The sequence below is a fragment of the Dysidea avara genome, chromosome 6 (genome assembly GCF_963678975.1).
Source record: "Dysidea avara chromosome 6, odDysAvar1.4, whole genome shotgun sequence".
NCBI classification, from domain to species: Eukaryota; Metazoa; Porifera; class Demospongiae; order Dictyoceratida; family Dysideidae; genus Dysidea; species Dysidea avara.
Window position 1 is genome coordinate 7,440,013 of NC_089277.1, and position 21,296 is coordinate 7,461,308.

General features: G+C 39.5%; 1 long non-coding RNA gene across 6 annotated transcripts in view; it reads right to left on the minus strand.

The window, feature by feature from the left end:
* Positions 1-21,296, minus strand: part of LOC136258242 (uncharacterized) — a 54,586-nt gene that overhangs the window by 795 nt on the left and 32,495 nt on the right. For 4 of the 6 annotated variants that reach the window (XR_010702654.1, XR_010702652.1, XR_010702655.1 and 1 more), the window contains 9 exons: positions 12,715-12,921; positions 9,999-10,135; positions 6,055-6,129; positions 5,913-6,014; positions 5,120-5,355; positions 2,726-2,796; positions 1,678-1,785; positions 1,562-1,625; positions 546-730 (listed from right to left, as the gene is read on the minus strand). This is a non-coding gene — a long non-coding RNA (uncharacterized lncRNA). The remainder of the gene's footprint in view (positions 1-545; positions 731-1,561; positions 1,626-1,677; positions 1,786-2,725; positions 2,797-5,119; positions 5,356-5,912; positions 6,015-6,054; positions 6,130-9,998; positions 10,136-12,714; positions 12,922-21,296) is intronic. The other 2 variants (XR_010702651.1, XR_010702650.1) reach the window with 2 other exon arrangements.

Genomic DNA, 21,296 nt, shown 5'->3' on the forward strand with positions numbered 1-21,296 from the left:
GCCAAGGGGTCTGGTCTATGCCTATGAAAATTAAGCCTTGACTTGAGATGAAAATTAGACCAACTGACTGTCTTATTAGAACATCATGATCATTTTGTAACGATCACAAAATAAATTCCAAATGTAAGACAATCTTGATTTTAAGTGCAAAATTGGGTTGGTCGGGTCCGGACAACAACTTTTCAAGTATAGGTGTGGTGTTACCAAAAAATTCAGTTCCACTTTTTGAAGAACATCATTTTGTAATAGGACACTGACTACAGTAGGGCTATACTATGAAATTAATTTTGATATTTTCAAACTGATTAATCCACTGGCTGCCAAATTATCTGGCTGAATTGCATCATACTAACCATCCAATATACAGAAGTCATGATAAACTAAGGAGGTTGACTATGTTACTTTTGTTTACATAACAGTAACCACAACAAAGTTATCAAACAGCAAAGTCTAAACCTGGTAAAACTAGCCTGAACAAACAATGGAATTCCAACTACAAAGGTGTCTTACACTCCAAAGACTATTCTATACAGTTGATCACTTACAGTGCAATCCATCCCACATCTGGTTTCTTCATGATTTACCCTCCTTTTACTGTTGCTCATGTATATACACACTAGTGTCCACCATGCCACATCCAGGATTTGGTTCAGCCTATCTGATATATCATCTTTATATTTTGGTATAGTCTTGACCTTCAAAATGTTCAGTAGACCAGTCAGTAGTTGACCTACCAAAATCAAACCACATTAATGACACACTTAATGGACTAGTCTTGATGTGTACATGTATATGATGTGTATGGGCCTTATCCAAAATTACATCACATAAAATGGCCACTGTAGTGTGGGGACGTCCATAAAATTTGTATGGGCGACTATGGGGAGAAAATTTTTGAATGGGAATATCTCAGTCAAGATGGAAGATATTGAGCTCTAATCAGCAGGTATGGTTATAAATTAGCTGAAAGAATAGGTATCTAGCGTTGTTTTGAAAATCAACCGGAAATCGCTTTTATCCACTTATTGTATTTATCGTCTTATAGCCATAGCTACTAGTTAGAGTTTCATATCTTCCTTCTTGGCTCAGTTGGCTGAGATATCTCCGTTCAAAAATTTTCTTCCCATAGTCGCCCATACAAATTTTATGAACGTCCCCACACTACAGTGGCCATTTTAGGTCTATGACAATTTCGGATAAGGCTCATTATTAGTAATAGTTTACAACTATGGAGATCATGTGATCACCCCACCTGCTCCTCATAACACTAGTTCTATAAGTGTGTTTTGGAATACATTAGTATCTGTGTACAGGCTTGTAGCAATGATAAACATCTAGTGACTAATTACTATACCATGTACATACACCTACATACATGTACATACGCATGTCTGGTACATGTATTGTGAGGTGAATAACAGCATCAGGTAACCATGGAAACCATCGACATCACACTGTACCATGACCACATAATCCCCACTATTACCCTAGCAACAGGATGGATACTAATGCTACCTCTTGCATGTTCAAATAATCCGTATTACTACTTACAAGTGTTTACCTGTATCATGTGATCAAATCAATAAGTGATCTGGTGATCACTTTGCACTGCACATCAGCCCCACCTACAAAATAACCAATCACAATACACCAAACTAATAAATACATATACCATACCTTAGGAGCCAATAAAATTAATAAATCTCCTACTGTACTAGTAGCTCCAGTTTGTAACACACAGTCAAAGTGGTGACAGAGCTCAAGACAATCTGCTAAAGTCATCAGCTAAAAAAAGACAAAAATAGTTAGAAGCAACTGAGTGATAACCCTCTCACCGCCACAACTGCCATATGGCGGTTTTGATTATAAATGCCGATAGCATCACATTCTAAACGCTCTGTAACTTCAGTCGAGCGTTTTAGTAGCTCCTGCCCTTATCCTGTAGTGGGCACGCCCTTAAGTGAACGGGAACAGAGATAACCGGTCTCTCATGCACTATTGCGTGCTTAGATGGTGCAATCACGTACTTTCGGAACGTCAATAACAAGCATTGTAGACAATTCTTCGACGTGATAATGGCACTACTAAAAGAGAAACAATAAGGGGAGGGATTTTATAGGTTGGAGTGGTGTGTTGCTACTTTTGTTCGCCTCAAAACAGTAACCTCGTGCTTGTATGCGCATGCGCACTTGCTCAAATGCTGGAAAACCAGACTTAGAGATAATCGCTCCAACTGTAAAATGGTTAGTGAAGTTTATTGTGTTATTATAAACACTGCTAGCCTGTAAAGTAGTGAAATTTCACGTTTGGTTTCACTTATATCAATTTTCGTACTTTAAAGTTATATAATGGATTTGTGGTTGCTCTTGTGTAAACAACAACTTCACAATCGAATTCCTTGTTCTATAGCGAGTAAATTGATTTATAGTTTTATATGATTATATGGTATGGTGTGTACATTATAGCAGTTTAGAAACAGTAGATTGGAGCCTCTACAAATTTGGCGGTGAAGGGGTTAAAATCTATGTAGCAATACTCATGCACCCACCAACAGATGTCAGAAAAAATGTAAACCAAGCTTGAATGTGTTCTGGGAACTAGAAACTACCTACCACCCAGGAAGTGAAGGGGATGGATGATTATACAACACAACAGATATCCATACACTGTATAACACTATAACATGTACACTTTACACACAAGTACTACTACATATATTTCTCACCTTCAGTGTATCCTTCACACAGTCACTCAAACTTCAGATTAAGACAATTGTTATATTCTACAGTGTTTGCACTAGAGAAGAAAACACACTGGAATGAAATAGAGTAGAAAGTACATAACTGCTTGTTATATGATATCATCTGGCTTCGTAGACTACCAGAAGCAATAAATTCTTTTAAAGAGAAAGGGGTGTGTCCCATACTTACACAAAAGAGAATGAAGGGCAACCTCAATGCTTTAACTAAACTACCTCAGGTTAATTACACTACCTTGGGTTACTGCTCACACTACTACAATTGACACAAGCTCGATAGAGCATACACTGATGATAATATAATACTCAAGCATACCGCATCAAAAGAGAACAGGTCATAAAATTTTGCATCTGACCAAATGCCCCAACAATCAATTACCCAATGCTTCATTTTCAGCTATGTTCTGCATGTTACACAACATTACAAATGAACAGTAGGAGAAGTGTCTCTGGAATGAATCCAGTTGCTATGGAAACTATGGACATTTACTGCAGCATGATACAGTAGGTAGTTAGTACAGCCACAGGGAAGCCATATCACTCTATTGTGTATTGATACTTTGTGACATCAGCAAAAAACAACAACTGGGACACAAAAGGAAAACAAAGATAAGCCCATGATTATAATGTACTGTGGTTGGCAAAAAAACACATCTTGGGACAAAATGATGTCAAGCAGTGAAGAGAGATCAAGCCCATAGCATTGAATCCATCATCAAGTTATGTTTGGCTGGAGGCATTACAGTGATAGAAAATTCTTAATTTACTGTAACAGTATAATATAAACAGATGATAAGGATAGTGTGAACTACTATCTACCACAATAATGATGAACAGAGTAGCAGATATGAAGGGTTGATCACGGATGTCAATATTGAGGGGAACATTAACACTGTAGAATGATCCTCTTCCCTCACCAACCTTAGCTTGTACCTGTAGTGTAGAGTTAGTGTAGAGGGGCCATGGTACTGTGTGATTGTGTGTGTGTGTGTGATTGTGTGTGTGTGTGTGTGTGTGTGTGTGTGTGTGTGTGTGTGTGTGTGTGTGTGTGTGTGTGTGTGTGTGTGTGTGTGTGTGTGTGTGTGTGTGTGTGTGTGTGTGTGTGTGTGTGTGTGTGTGTGTGTGCCTGCATATACATGTGGGCACTGGGTGTACATAGGTGTGTGCATGTCCACTGTACGTACATACAACCACAGATAATGTAACGTATGTATACATTAAGCGTATATTATCTATGATACATCATACAGTATGACAGTCCTGACAGTGTAGTAGGGATCATGAAGGTTTCGGATTTCTTGCCCAAGAATATTACCAAAAAACAGCCTCACTTTTCCTTCATTACAAGTTCGGCAGTATTGGTTAGGTATAACCAAACCCATAAACATCTTCAGAGTGACTCCAAACTCTATGATTTTTTTAGTTTAATGTTAACTGATTGACTGACTGACTGACTGATACCCCAGTCAATCACAACTCTATGGGGTTGATTGCTTCACTGTTTGACATTGCTTTGGCCTAAGAGGTGTCTTTCTGCCAACCTCAACAGCTACAACAAATGTATCATGGACCTACCTTTGTCCTCCTTTGTGTCCCATTTCTTTATTATCCACTACATGTACTGTATGTGTTGATTGGCAGTAACTTGTGGATTGGCTTCAGTGTTTATTTTCTGTAGTGTAATTGGATTAATTGCAGAGGCACACTCTAGTTCCTGAACTGTTCTTTGCTTGCAACACTGTATGCCGGGTGGAACATAACTGGAATTGAAGATAAATGACCACTTTGCCATTTATAGTTGGGGTGCATGTTCAACTGTAATTTCCATAGCAACTGAATTGCTTGCAAAGACACTTCTTGTACTGTTATTTGTTTACAATTCCATACAACGGGTACAACATAGCTGAAACAAATAAACAGAATGGAGACTGTACATTTCAGTCATTGATAACTGGGGTGTGCATTCAGTCATGTGATTAATGTGTTCGGTGTAATTCTTCTGATGCAGTATGGGAATATATCATTCTGACTGTGTCATTTGCTAAAGTGTATGTGGAAAGCTTACACTAGTCCAAATACCAATGTGATTGCTCCATTAGAGTTTGATAATTCTCTGAAGAAATATGTGAATACAAACTTTGATGTACTGAAATTTTTATCAGTTGAAGATTTCTAGAGGCACATACTGTACAATGTCTCCTAGCTAGTAACTGGTTTTTATTTACGTGTTATCATGAGGTATACAATTCCCTGTAACATGGTTAAACCATTACTATACGTATGTCACTGTAAACATGTACTGTAACTACATGTACAATACGTCAAGCTTGGTATACTGTATACACTATATTCACACTTCACCTCCTCATAGCAATGTGGGTACTGTAGTTGCCAGTTCTACATGTATCGTGAGGTAAATAACAACATCAGGTCACCAAGGAGACTATCAGCGCCACACCGTACCATGACCACATAATCTCCACATCACTCTAGCAATGGGATGGATACTAACAAATCTCCAAATGTACTATTAGCTCCAGTTTTATCATTGAGAGTCATTTTGGATAAACACAAAGTCAAAGAGGCAGCAGATCATTCTGTGGGGACAGAGATTATGTAGATGTAGTCACACAAATCAATATGGATTAAAGACACACACACACACACATGCACACACGCTCATGCACACACGCACACACATACACAAAGCCTTCAGCTACTGTACATTATGCATGGCCACCAGTGAACCAAACCTGTGTGCTACTCAGGTGCTATGAGTTGGCACGGGCAAACTTCCCTGGGGCAGGAATAAAGACCCTGTGTTGTGTCTCACAGGTGAAGGCGTGAGCATCTAAGTCCTACCTGGACTTTCACCTGTTATGAGAGATGGATCGACAGTTGGGCATTTAACATCAGATGCTGGTTGATGTTATGGCTGGGTGGGCTGCATCCCTAGTTGACAAGTCCCCATTTAAACAACTGAGCAGACTGGAGCAATGTGAGTAAAGTTTCATGTTCACAAAAAAAACAAACAATGACAACAGCAACACCTGGAACAGGCTGTTGCTCTAGCCTCTCTCTCTCTCTCTCTCATACACACACACAGACACACACACACACATATACACACACACGCGTGAACGCACATGCATACCTGAACTTGAGTAGCAGACCTCCATAAGGTGATGCCCTTCTACTTCATGGCAATGATAAATCATTACAGTCTTCTGGTTGTAGAGTATTTGTGTCCTGGAGCCTTTGAAAGTTATGTAGTTGACAACAACTAGAGTACTCACACTGATTATTACTGCACATTGTAACCTAACACTGCTACAACTGTGTCTGGCTTCCCTGCAAATCATGTCTGAATACTACAATACAGGACAAAACACACCCTAATAACAGTCACATGTGGCTACTACAACAGTACGTACCATCAGAATGGAGTAATATTACATGCACCATAATGTTATTAATTTTGTTACATTTCTATTTAAGGTACTAGGCAAAAAAAAAGGTAATGAAGTAGTCATGATATAGTCGCTAAGGTGTATTAGTCGTGAAATGGTCACCAGAGACTTGCAAAACAGTTGCATGCTTTGCGCTTAAAAATAATTAAATTGTTGTGGGTATGATGTATGTGTGTTTGGCTTAGGCTCGCACCGTCTCGTGAGACCAATAATTAATACTGTCATTTGCGAGCACTCCATTCCCAAGGTAAGGCGTGTCGTGGTGTTCGCGAGCAGCAGCTTCGCACGATATGAAAGCTACCTTAGCAGCTGGGTGTGGCCAGTGTTGCGACCAAGTGGTCGTGACACTACTTTCTTAGTCAGTGGCGTGCCCACTTGCGTGTGTATGCGGCACTGTCACGAACCAAGTCGCGACCCACTGAAAAAGAAATCAAGGGTAAGTGCAACATGCCCAAGGTACGCATAGCAAGTGTTGGCAGCTTTGTACAAAGGGTGAGGCAACAGTTAATTTGCCAATTTCATTTCTTCAGCAATTCGGTTGGTAGCTAGCTGCTGCGCGATTGTTAGCTAGCTCTAGTAATAAGTTATACTGAGAATGGAATCTAACACTGCAGGATCCCCTAAGGATGGTGTGCTCGGTGACTTCCTTGTTACCACAACATCCACAGATACAGCTAGTGATACAGCTTCTACCACATATCAAGAATTTTGCGGAGATTTGGTCCAGCTGCACCGCTTTGTTCACTATATAAGTTACATAGTTTCTATTGTACTGACACTTTGTACTCACATATCTTTTCGCTCAAAAGACGAATTTCAGATTCGCAAGTACCATGAAAAAGAGCAACTCTTGGCGAACAGGATGGTACCAAATGAAGCTCAGTACACAAAAACTCCGCTCGTCATTTTCACAGTAAAGGAAGACAATCATCTGCAATACATTTCAAATGGGCATTTTGATAATTCTAATAGATTCATTCATATCTCGTGACACGTTTGGATTATCCCGGATTCGCTGCTAGATTCGTTTAGCTTATTCTTGAGCGATTCCAACAAGCCATAGTGAGCACTTATAGCATAAACTACCACTCGTCAAAACGATGGCAAAGTTGGAGGTTAAATATTCTTGTGATTCTGTGCGAGATTATTACTTTGATTTGGCGTGGACTCCGTCAGCCGGCAAGGTCTGACTAGTAACGCACAGCAAGGCTTTAACCATAAATCACTTCTTAGAATTAATACAGAGCTTTAGAACGATTTTATTAAAGAACTTCTGTATGCGTACTAAAGTTATAATGTTCCGGCCTGGATCCAGTGCACCTGTCATGAATACACTATACGCAGCACAGACAGCCTTTGATGACTCCTTTAAGCAGAAATGTCTCAAAACCTACAAAAGTGAAAAAACAGCAACAGTAAAGCCTTTAATCAATGAAATATAACAAGTTAAAATAATTGTAGCTGCTAAATTGCTTTGATTACAATTGGACAAATCACCTGCAGCTGTCCTGAAATTTCCGTTTTTGAGCCAAACTTCCTGATATGTGAAGAACAGCAAAAAAGCTTCCCAGTATTTTGTGAAATATGAGAATAACAACTCCAAGAAATGGGATGGCAAGGTTGTAAGCATGGATCAGGGGAGTCTTGAAGATCTGTATGATGAAAAAGAATTATTTATTGGGAGCAAAGTACAGGTTCCATGGAAAGTAAAGGGTAAAACAACATATTGGAATGCTGTCATTGTAGACCCGGCTTCCATTGGCAGAGGTACGTATAGCAAGCTGTAATTGTAGCTATAAAACTTTAGCATGAATAGCTATTTTCATATGTGAACAAATATTCATAGTTGCTACTTTTAAACTATGTTAGCTATACATAATTTAGCTCCCTGCAGTGTTTTACTAATTCAACATTACAGTGAAAGACACCGAAATGAGCGGAAAGAAGAAAGAGCTAGAGCCAGGCACAACAACCAAGGATACCAAGCCAAAGAAGAAGAGAAAGGAATTCAAAAGGACCTAAAACACTTGAACTGCTTTTTTTTTTTTTGAAATTCCTACCATGGTGCATTAAATTTTTTATAGCTACATACAACACATTGTTGCTAACATTTGTGTACTTTGCAGATTTTGAGATGGATCAAAGTGACATAAAAAAACTTATTCAACAACAAGGAGTGATGCTGCAGCAACAAGGAAATATGCTAAACTTTCTCTCACATATATTTCAGCAAATTCAGCGGCCAGAATGCACTATATTCATACAGCAACAAAGTTCTTCCCATCTTCCAGCAGCCAGTTACGATGACCAGTACTCAATACGGACAACTGGTTACCAATACTCCTGTATTCCAAAAGTCACCTGTGGTCACCATCTCCAGTACTGCACACCAACATATGGTTACTTCTCCTGCCTTTCAGCAGCCAGTTACTATGACCAGTACTCAATATGGACGGCTGGTTGCCACTACTCCTGTATTCCAGCAGCCACCTACACTTACCACCTCTACTACTACATATTGACAGTTGGCTAGTACTGCCATCTACCAACAGCCAGTTACTATGTCCATCAATGAACACCAACAGCTAGTTAGCACTGCTACTCTTCCTGTCTTCCAGCAGTTGATGGATGTTACTGCTAGTGCTAATCATTTCATCCAGACTCCAAGCCTAAGTGAGCAAAGTAGTTCTATTGTACAAACAACACCTAGTGACAGTCAGGAAATTTATTCTAATGATGAACTCACCGATGATGATTTGGAATTTCTGTTGTCGGAATCAATGGGAGAGAACAGAATCATTCCAGCAGTATCTTCACCAATTCCTCCCTTTCAAGGATCATTTTCATCGGCATCTGCAACCTATTCACAACCCATACAGTCAACCATCTCACCGCCTGTTAGTATTTCATCACAAATCCCACCACCTTCCTTTAGTATACCTCCAAAACTGAAGTCCGTTCAGGATGTCATGAATGACCGACTTGGGACAGATGTTCAGCACCTCAGAGAACTTGCAATTGCTTTAGCCAGGGATGCCATTTTGGCAAGGAAGAGCTGATAAGATGTAGGTTGAGTGGCAGAAAACATACTGCTACACTGGATAGAGAAAAACTTTACTATATCAAAATGGCTGTCCATTCCAGGGTACCACACAAATCTCCAGTTGAGTTTGAGCATATGTGGGCTCTGTGTAGGTCATCAATTTCCAAGTCCTGCCAGACTTTAAGAACCCTTGCACGGAGAAAATCGTAGTCGTTGTAGTTTTTGATTTTTAAAATATTTTACCAATTGTGTTTATTACATTCTACTGTAAAATTAGGCTTGGGCTAACATATGAGATTCTTGCAGATCTGGTCACAAATAAAGATGCCACTGGTCTGATTTGATCCTGAAGAATAGTGCAGAACCACCATTACAAACTAGGGCTGAAGTCTGATATGATTACATTTTTAGCACTAAAAGGGGATTATCCAAACTCCCTTGGCTACACCCCTGGAATGTATTGTACAGTGTCTAATTGTGAGTCAGTCCCAATATGCCATAAAATCAATTAATTACTATTTGGTGCTCTTCCTATGGTTAATTTTACTGTACAGTGGTCTATCCTATAGTTGTTAGTGTTGATGTCAGGTTTTGCCAGTAACCCACTTGTGTTCATCATGATCAAGCAAATTCATCAGGCTATAGTTTTTGGCTTACATCCACCCACGCTTGAAAAAAAGCGAAGTACACACAAAATATTCTAATAGAACAATCACTATCATTTCACCTTTACACGATGATGTTTGAATGAAGTTAGCTCCCTTCAACCAGTGTGGATGAAGTGGTACAGTGTACAGATTTGATGACAACTGTGTCGATGTTATGTCTGCTGTCTACCTCCTTCTCCAAACAGTAGCCAAACACCTGTGGGGTGAAATAGAGGAACATGTAACTGTGTATTGATGTGTTGCAAATACTACTTGTATTTGAATTAAAAATAGTTAAATACCTTCTTTACAATACTGATACTTTAGAACAAGTGTTATAAAGAGGATGTCCTATTAATGTGTCGGGATAAGTCAAGATACCTCAGAAACTGTTCTCTTATGAAGTCAGATGTACAGTGTCCTTTAAGAGAGGTTCCCCTGGGTTTCTGTCCAAAGCAATTGTCTGATACAACAAAAATTTTCTATGTTGTTTGAAAAATTATTTCCAACACAAGAGGACACATATTCAGCTAGTGGGTGGTAGTATCAGTCACTACACCAGCTACAGCCTACAACATGTGTCACATTGTACAGTAGTCTTATCAGCTACTATCACATCACATGTACTTGTACAATGTATTATGGTAGGATTACATGTAGTGATGGATGTTACCATGTCATTACTACTGACAACACTACAACATGTTATAGTAATGTACTTGATATTGTTAGTAGCTGTATGCTGAGTAGACACCTCTTCTCACTCTCTACACCTCTGTATAAAGGACACTATTTGCAGGCCCGTACGCAGGAATTTTAAAAGGGGGGTTCTAAATTGAAGCGGTAGGCAATCCCAGACGCTGAGAAAGGTTTAATATTCAATGTCCTGAGAATAGCCTCAAATTGCTTAAATGCAGAAATGCATGCACTGATTAAATAAACTTCATTGTGGTGACACAAAGACCTCTCAACATGGGCCCATCACACACTAATGCAAACAAGAGATTACAGTATGGTTGTAGTGCATGTACACTCCATCATTTCTAAGACTGCTCAGGGTCATTCATTTCAGCTATAAGCTAAACCTTACATTTCACCATTGTCCAAACATGGATGATAACCATAATAAGGTTAATATTAAAACAACTGACAGACTAACACACTTGACACTTTAGAATTCATATCATTGAATGCAACAAGCCAGGCTTATTTGTTGTTATAGTTAACAGTCTATCAGTCGCAGTGTCCATCCAGTCTGGTGTTCACCATTGTTATTCTGGGCTCTTATTAGAAAATATTTCAACAAAACTACGATTGAAATTAATCGAAATAATAATAATAATAATAGCTCTCAGTGCAGTATGGTCAGGGATGGCTCGATGGATGGCCTTATTAAGATACTGTAAGAAGAACAATAGAAGCCTTAGTGATAGAGAGAAAACCACTGTCTGTATTCATGCATCATTAAAGTGGTTTCTATGTACACAGATAACCTCAAAGCGCTATATGGTTAATACCTGGAAGCCACACGCAGTTCAGTTGGTAGAAGCCATAGAAGGCGTGTAATGAATGCTAGAACACAGATTACAGTAGAAATGATCGTTTTACAGTAAAAATAAAATTTCCAGTTTAAAATAGGGGGTTCAACTGAACCCCCTCAAACCCCCTCCCCCTCCCGGGTACAGGCCTGATTTGTAGTTCCAAATGACCCAGTTTTAATAATGTCCAATAAAGGACAACCTCCAAAAAACTGTTGGACAACAAATAACTAGTGTTCTTGTCCCTTATTAGGAGGTGTCCAGCCAATGTCAAGCCCCACTCCCACCTCCAGGATCCCCATACACCTACTGGGAATTTGACATCTACATTCTGGGGCTTTTGACGGCAACAGTTGGCTGAAAACCCTAAATTATTTTAATAGACAAATCAAATTCCCTATAGGAACCCCTCTTCTGAGGTGTGGACTAGTGGGGTTTTTGCAAGCTTCTTAGCCACAGTACTGGGGAATTTGACACTAGACTTTGTCAAATCCCACACCCTACCTGGGGGTGGGGGGTGGAGCATGACATTGATAGGTGCATAATGAACATGGTATGCTGAAGTCTAAAATTTTCATTTGCTACCTGTAGAAAATGAAAATGTTTTATGTTCTTAACATAATTATGAACTAAATGAAAACTTTGGATGATACTTCACAGCATTGTTGAGTGTACATTACAGTTTTCAATAGAATAGCTACACTGTATATGGCTCAGGATTGCTGTGAGTCAGTGGCATCTCTTCCTGGACTGATAAAGCACATGCGTGCATGCTTATTAATTTTGTATTCCTTAACACTTCCAGATGCCATGCCCACACAAGCGATAGTTAATCACTAACAATCGCTTGTGTGGGCAAGCGATTGATACTTTACTAACAATCCTCAGTCACATGCGATCACTAAAACAGTCAATCACTGTTTTAGTGATTGCATGTGACTGAGGATTTGTTTGAAAAATAACATTTAGAGTTGCTGAAAATGCTGTGAAAAAATTTCATTGGTTCAACTTTTGAAAAATAGATGAAAATTGTATTACAGCTAGCTACTTTCATGATGTTTTCAATATACTGTAGTTATTCACAACCACTATACTGAAGGTAATCTTGGAATTAGCTACTTCATTACATTTTGTCATGACATTTACCTTCTGCAGTACTCTGTTCAAAACAATGTATATGTGTTCCAGTGGTGCACAGCAGGGTGTAGGGCAAAACACAAGATATGGCCAAATACTGTACTTATACACAATCACTTACTATCATGGATGATGTCCAGCACAAAGGAGTTCAGCTGGTTCAGCAATATCAGAACCTGCTAAAGTGACGGCATCATCTTGACCTTGTTTTCTGTTTACTATTCCCAGACATCTAATATAACATCTTGAGAGAATGACCTTGATGATTGTTTTTAGGGGTCTCTGCAATCAATTCTGTGGTCAGCTGGTCCATTATCATTGTCAGAACCTAAACACAGTAACCAGAGTAGGAACAGAACAATTGTATACTAACAAATATTCTACTACACACCTACTCCACTACATAGTACAAACCATCACCTGTGGACTACTAAACACAGGGTTGTTAATCTAAAGGTGCTTGTGTTTGAGTACTCAATACTTGTAAGGATACTACTACAGGACCTTGGGAATACTACATTTCCAAATAAAAGTTATGAACATCAACATACAGCTTGTTGTACCTCACAGTTGACAGTTATTCAAAACACTTACATTAGTAAGTATTAAACTATTTCATAAGTAGCTGTGGTCAAATAACACTAAACCCATGATAAACACATTACATCACTATAGTGACTAAATGGAGATTAATAACTTAACCGTGGTTAGCACATAAGGAATCATGCAAGTCTCCAGCCATTAGGCACGTGTCAGAAGATGCTATTTGTTGGCTTGCGTGATTAAACTTCAACTCGTTGTGTGTTAAAGTACAAGATGGAGAACGACGTTTCTACCTCAAGTGGAAACAAAAACCCGATGACTAGTGGGGTTTCAACTTCTATGGTGTGGACAGTGGTCAGTTTGTGACCATAGAATGTTCAAACAATTTTCACTGATTTGGCCTCTAACCGGAGTGCTCTAACTGTGTGGCATTGATAAGACAGACAGTTCCAGCAGCCAACTCTACTGTTAGGGCATCCAACGTCGTCTAGCCAGGTGAGTGATCATCTACATACCACCCATTACCACCAAAAGTCCCCACAAACCAGTCACAGATTACCGCCTCTCCTCCCTTCACACAGGAAGGGAGTGAAATATATATAATAAATCCTGGATGGAGGTCCAGAGGGTATCTTTGGCCTTTGAAGAGTAGGGTTGCTGACTTTGCAGGGATTCTTCTAAGGAATTTATGAGCTGACCCAAATTAAACAGTGGATTCCAAGGATATTTCCTAAGCCTTCAGCCTGTAGGAGAGAGGTGTAAATATTAAAGGGAATGATAGCTAGGCCTGTATCAGTGGGGACAGGTGGACAGGAAGCTACATCAGTAGCACAAACATCAGCTACATTGGTGGCACTCAATCATGAGCTATATCAGTAGCATTCAAATATGAGCTATGCCGGTAGCACTCAAACAAGCTACATTGGTAGTACAAACAATCTACATTAGTATCATTCAAACAACACATCGATAGCAAGTAAACATGAGCTACATTATGTAGCACTCAAACATGAGCTATGCTGGTAGCACTCAAACATGAGCTATGTTGGTAGCACATAAACAGGAGCTGTGTTGGTAGTACTCAATCAAGCTACATCAGTAGCACTCAAACAACAGCTACTCAGCAGCACATAAACACAAGCTATGTCTGTAACACATAGACATGCAGTAGCACACAAACATGAACTACATTGTAGCACTGAAACATGAGCAATGTCAGTAGCATTCAAAACATGAGCTATGTCAGTAGTATTTAACATGAGCTACATCGTAGCACTCAAACATGGGCTATGGCAGTAGCACTTAACATGAGCTACTTCAGTAGCACACAAATACGATGTACAGTATGTCACTAGCACTCAAACATAAGCCACATTGGTAACACTTAATTGACCTATGTTAGTAGCACTCAAACATGAGCTACATTATTAGCACTTAACATGAGCCATGCCGGTAGCATGCACACAAACATGAGCTACGTTAGTATTGCACAAACATGAGCTACACTGGTAGCCCTCAAACATAAGCTACATCAGTAGCATTCAACATGAGCTATGTCAGTAGAACTCAAATATGAGCTATGGTAGCACTTAACATGAGCTATGTTAGTATAATACACAAGCATGAGCTATGTCAGTAGCACTCAAACATGAGCTATGTCGGTAGCACTTCATATGAGCTACATTGGTTGCACATAACATGAGCTATGTTGGTAGCACTCAAGCATGAGCTATATCGGTAGTACTTAACAGTGCATCAGTTGCACATAACACGATATACAGTACATCAGCTTTGTTGGTATATAGCACTAAAGATGAACTCCATTGGTTGTACATAACATGAGCTATATGTCGAACATGAGCTACATCAGTAGCATGCAAACATGAGCCATGTCAGCAGCACACAAACAGGAGGTACATTGGCATATAGCACTCAGGGGACATGTCAATAGTCAAACCAGCTGTGACTGGTGGTCACTGGCCATGGCCACAGAAACGGTCCAATGATCTCAGTATAGTCACACATCAGCACACTGTTATCTGACTGCATCAATTGCAGTCTGCAGCCACATATCGGCAGCACAATACAGTCACGTATCAGCTACGTCGGTGACACCTACGTAACTGCATTAACTTCAGTAAATGACAGTTAGGATAGCTGCTCAGTACAGCCACACATCAGCTGTATATCCATACCACTTGATTGTATCAATGGCAATAAACGTACACGTGATGACTCAGTAAAATCACACATCAGCTATGTTGGTGTACCTGACTGCATCAATTGCAGTAAAAGTAGCAGTTACATACGTCAGTAGCACATTACAGTCACAGATCTTCTGTGCATTAGCATCTGACTGCATCAATTGCAGCAAACGTGACAGCTACATTGCAGTACAATCACAGTCACACATCAGCTACATGAGTAGCACCTGACTGCATCAACCACAATAAATTAAATCTAACAGGTATAAGCTGGTGGCTCAGTAGACGCACACATAGCTGCACCTGACTGCATCAACTGCAGTAAATGGGACAACTATATACATTGGGAGCACAGTAGTCACACATTAGTTATGCCGGTATAGCACCTCACTGCATCAGGTGTAGTAGCTATGTTGGTAATTCAGTAGTCACACATAAGCTATGGGGTAACACTGGACTACATAAATGTGATGGTTGTGCTGGTAGCACTGCATTTACTAAATTGATAGCTATACCACCTGGCTGCATCAATGGCAGTAAAATATTAATGTGATAGCTATGTGAGTGGCTTAGTACAGTCACACTTCAGATATATGTCAGTAGCACCTGACTATCAAACAGAGGAAATGTAGCCACTTGTCAATCACATCAGCTCCATCAGTATGGCAGCAGCCACAATAAATGACAGCTACATCAGTGGCTCAGTACAGTGAGTGTATGTATCATTTACATTCTATACATGTATATATGACTGGTGTGGGGTAGCATTGTACAGTCACATGACAGTTATATTATTAGCACCTGATTGTAGTAGAGGTGACTGCTACAGCAGCAACATTGTATACAATCATATATTGTTAGCACCTGACTACATCAGTTGTAGAAAAGGGAACAGCAGCATCAGCTACAGCCGCACATCAGCTATATTGTTAGCACCAGACTATATCATGTGCAGCAGAGATGACAGGAACATCAGCAGTATATAATATAGTCACACATCACAATTATATCATCAGCTGTACTGTACAGTCACACAACAACACACATCAGGTATATCAATACATCTCACTGCATCAAGTTGTAGTAGATGGGACAGCAGGCTATGTTGGCAGTGTACACTCACATATGAGATGGTTGCTGCCGTGTAATTCATATGCAGCAGAGATGACAGCAACTTCAACAGTTAAATATTGATAACATCTGACTACATTAATTACAACATGTAACAGCCAAGACTGTACAGTCAATTCAGTACTCCTGACCATGTTAGCTTAACAGTTACACCAGTAGCACAATCTAGCCACATGTCAGTTATATCATTACCACCTGCAACATTTGTAGGAGATATGACAACTAGCACAGGACAGTCATGAATTAGTCAGAGCTAGCTCCTGACCGTATAAGCCACAGTGGGTGAGACAACTAGGTCAGTACCCCAGTATAGTTGCACATCACAGAGCCATAGCAAATGATTGGGCTGGTTTGGTTTCTTGGTTGGACCAGTTAAGGTCAAGAGATTCAGTCATTGCAGTCCTCTAATAATGCAGTCGGTCTTAATAACTCTAACGCAGCAGTTGGCCATAGGTCAGTTAACCACATTACAACTTGAATTGATGATTGTCTTCCAAATCCAATTCCAAAGAGCTAAATTATTGCTAAAAATTCTCTTACTAAGGAGACATGCTCCAGACCCTCTAATTGCAATATTTCAAATACTCATCATGTCCAGTTACATGTATGTGCTCTAAGGCAGTCTGTCCTGCTTCCTCATTCACACAAATTATGGCCTAGTGCCTGTCCATTTCTTGCCTTGCTACTGCTCTACAACAGCTATATCAATAGCACCCGACTGCATCATGTGCAGTATCAAGACACACGATAGTGTGTCGTGTGGCCCAAGAAGCCGGCGCGCCACACCGTGAGTATATTGACAGGAAGAACGAAAACGTCATTTTCACACCTTTGTATCTCGGTGATCACTTATCTGATTGGAACCAAATTTGCTACACAGTTGCCCGCCAGCCAAGGGAGTCTACATTCCAAATTTGAAGGAAATCGCTCCAGCCATTTCCGAGATACGAGCTGCCAAAGTTTCGTTTTTTTTTTCTTCGTTTTTTTTTTCTTCTTCGTCTTTTTGCACACTTGCAAAAATTGCTATAACAAGCAAACGCGTACTCCGATCGCCTTGAAATTTGGCACACAGAAAGGGAGTCCAAAGGCGAATTCTAGCATCAACTTTGGTACAAATCCGATGAATGGTTCAGGAGTTATGACCGATTATTCGCGTAAAACAAGATCGATTTGTTGTCACGCCTACAGGGTAAACCACTTCATGGAATCAGTTGAAAATTGCTATGTAGATGGAGTAACCATCGTAGGAGTGCCTTTTGGTGGTTTGAAAGGAATCGAGATACAGACCACGGAGATACGACACAAAACCCAACCTGTGTCACAATTACGCGATCGATTTTTATGAATAAAAAAGTATTAGTTTTCACGCCTACTAGGCAAACCGCTTAGAGCAATGAGCTGAAAATAGGTGTATAGCTGGAATAATCTTCATAGAAAGTCCTTGCAGTAGTACAGAAGAATCGGATTACAAACCACTGAGTTATGATTCGAAAGCCAACTCCGTGTAGCAAATGCGAGATCGAGATACTCTAATAGAACAGTCACCCTAATAGAGCATTCGGCTAATTTATTTACTCCATTATAGAATTTTATTACATCACAAGTCATTCTGTAGGGAGTTCAGCTGCAAACAGTTAATCTTATAGACAGTTCAGCAAGAAGACAGTCACCATGTGGAGAGTTAAGCAAATATATCACTATAGAGATTCAGAACATTACAAGTCACACTGAAGAAAGTTCAGCTATAAACAAGTCATGCACTGTGTAGAGAATTCAGCTACAATTAAGTCACTCTCTAGAGAATTCAGTTACACAGAATTCAGCTACACACAAGTCACTGTGGAGAGAGTTCAGCTACAAACAAATTACCCTTTAGAGTGATCAGCTACAAACAAAACACTTTGCAGGGTGTTCAGCTGCAACAAATCAACCTTTAGAGCAATCAGCAATGAACAAATCAACACAAATCTACCTGTAGAGAGTTCAGCTACAAAAAAAATCACCTTGTAGAGACATCAGCTAGAAACTAGACACAATGTAAGGAGTTCAGCTACAAGCAATCACCCTGTAGAGAGTTCAGCTAAAACAAATCAACCTACAGAGAGATCAGCAACAAACAAATCACCTTATAGAGAGTTCAGCTACAAACAAATCACCCTGTAGAGAGATCAGCTAGAAACTACACACAATGTAAGGAGTTCAGCTACAAACAAATCACCCTGTAAAGAGATCAGCTACAAACTAGACACAAAGTAAGGAGTTCAGCTACAAGTAAATTACCCTGTAGAGAGTTCATCTACAAACAAATCAACCTGTAGAGCAATCAGCTAGAAACAAATCACCCTGAAGAGAGGTCAGCTACAAAAAATCACCCTGTAGAGAGATCAGTTAGAAACAAATCACCCTGAAGAGAGGTCAGCTACAAAAAAATCACCCTGTAGAGAGATCAGCTACAAACAAATTGCCCTGTAGAGAGATCAGCTACAAGCAAAACACACTGTAGAGAGTTCAGCAACAAAGAAACCACCATGTAGAGAGTTCAGCTACAAACAAATTACCCTGTAGAGAGATCGGCTACAAACAAATCAGCCTATAGAGAGTTCAGCTAAAACAAATCAACCTGCAGAGAGATCAACTACAAACAAATCACCTTATAGAGAGTTCAGCTACAAACAAATTACCCAATAGAGAGATCGGCTACAAACAAATCAACCTGCAGAGAGATCAGCTACACACAAATCAACTTGTAGAGAGATCAACTACAAACAAATCACCCTGTAGAGAGATCAGCTAGAAACTACACACAATGTAAGGAGTTCAGCTACAAATAAATCACCCTGTAGAGAGTTCAGCTAAAACAAATCAACCTGCAGTGAGATCACCTACAAAAAAACACCTTGTACAGAGTTCAGCTACAAACAAATTACCCTGTAGAGAGATCGGCTACAAACAAATCAACCTGTAGAGAGATCAGCTAGAAACTAGACACAATGTAAGGAGTTCAGCTACAAGTAAATCACCCTGTAGAGAGTTCAGCTAAAACAAATCAACCTGCAGTGAGATCACCTACAAAAAAACACCTTGTACAGAGTTCAGCTACAAATAAATCACCCTGTAGAGAGTTCAGCTAAAACAAATCAACCTGCAGAGAGATCAGCTACAAACAAATCACCTTTTAGACAGTTCAGCTACAAATAAATTACCTTGTAAAGAGATCGGCTACAAACAAATCAACCTGCAGAGAGATCAGCTACAGACAATTCAACAAGTAGAGAGATTAGCTACAAACAAATCACCCTGTAGAGAGATCAGCTAGAAACTAGACACAATGTAAGGAGTTCAGCTACAAGCAAATCACCCTTTAGTGAGTTCAGCTACAAACAAATCAACCTGCAGTGAGATCACCTACAAAAAAACACCTTGTACAGAGTTCAGCTACAAACAAATTACCCTGTAGAGAGATCGGCTACAAACAAATCAACCAGTAGAAAGATCAGCTACACACAAATCAACTTGTAGAGAGATCAGCTACAAACAAATCACCCTGTAGAGAGATCAGCTAGAAACTACACACAATGTAAGGAGTTCAGCTACAAATAAATCACCCTGTAGAGAGTTCAGCTAAAACAAATCAACCTGCAGAGAGATCAGCTACAAACAAATCACCTTTTAGACAGTTCAGCTACAAACAAATTACCTTGTAGAGAGATCGACTGCAAATTAATCAACCTGCAGAGAGATCAGCTACACACAAATCAACTTGTAGAGAGATCAGCTACAAACAAATCACCCTGTAGAGAGATCAGCTAGAAACTAGATACAATGCAAGGAGTTCAGCTACAAGCAAAATCACCCTAAATCACAGATAACTGTTAACCACAACTCTCTTAACCAATTCAAGATGTGGATGACTTGTCTACTTCACTGACCAGTAGGGACTACAATAAAGGAGTAACTCTAATTATTTTATGCAGATGTGTATTCTAATTATTTACTGCACATGTGTGTTGTTACTTATATCATTGGTATTAGTAACTATTTCCAGTGAATGTGTAGTATGTGTATGATTGGGGCCAGCTACATACACACTGAGGAACTATTAGTAATTTCCCTCATCGCTGTGACAACCCAATAAGGTATCTGTTTTTACTAACCTTGGGCCATACCTATTTGAAAAGTTGCTGGTACAAGAAAAATCGGTGAAATACAGAAAACACCTGTAGCGTCTACAGGCATGTCAAAATACAAGCCACAGAGCTTAATTACAAACATGGCACACTAAATACTAAAGTTTTGGCTCAGCTTACAGTAGGTTTCCTTTGTTGAGCACTACCATGCTATGATTTGTAAGTAACGTGCGTCTTGCCAAGGGGTCTGGTCTATGCCTATGAAAATTAAGCCTTGACTTGAGATGAAAATTAGACCAACTGACTGTCTTATTAGAACATCACGATCATTTTGTAACGATCACAAAATAAATTCCAAATGTAAGACAATCTTGATTTTAAGTGCAAAATTGGGTTGGTCGGGTCTGGACAACAACTTTTCAAGTATAGGTGTGGTGTTACCAAAAAATTCAGTTCCACTTTTTGAAGAACATCATTTTGTAATAGGACACTGACTACAGTAGGGCTATACTATGAAATTAATTTTGATATTTTCAAACTGATTAATCCACTGGCTGCCAAATTATCTGGCTGAATTGCATCATACTAACCATCCAATATACAGAAGTCATGATAAACTAAGGAGGTTGACTATGTTACTTTTGTTTACATAACAGTAACCACAACAAAGTTATCAAACAGCAAAGTCTAAACCTGGT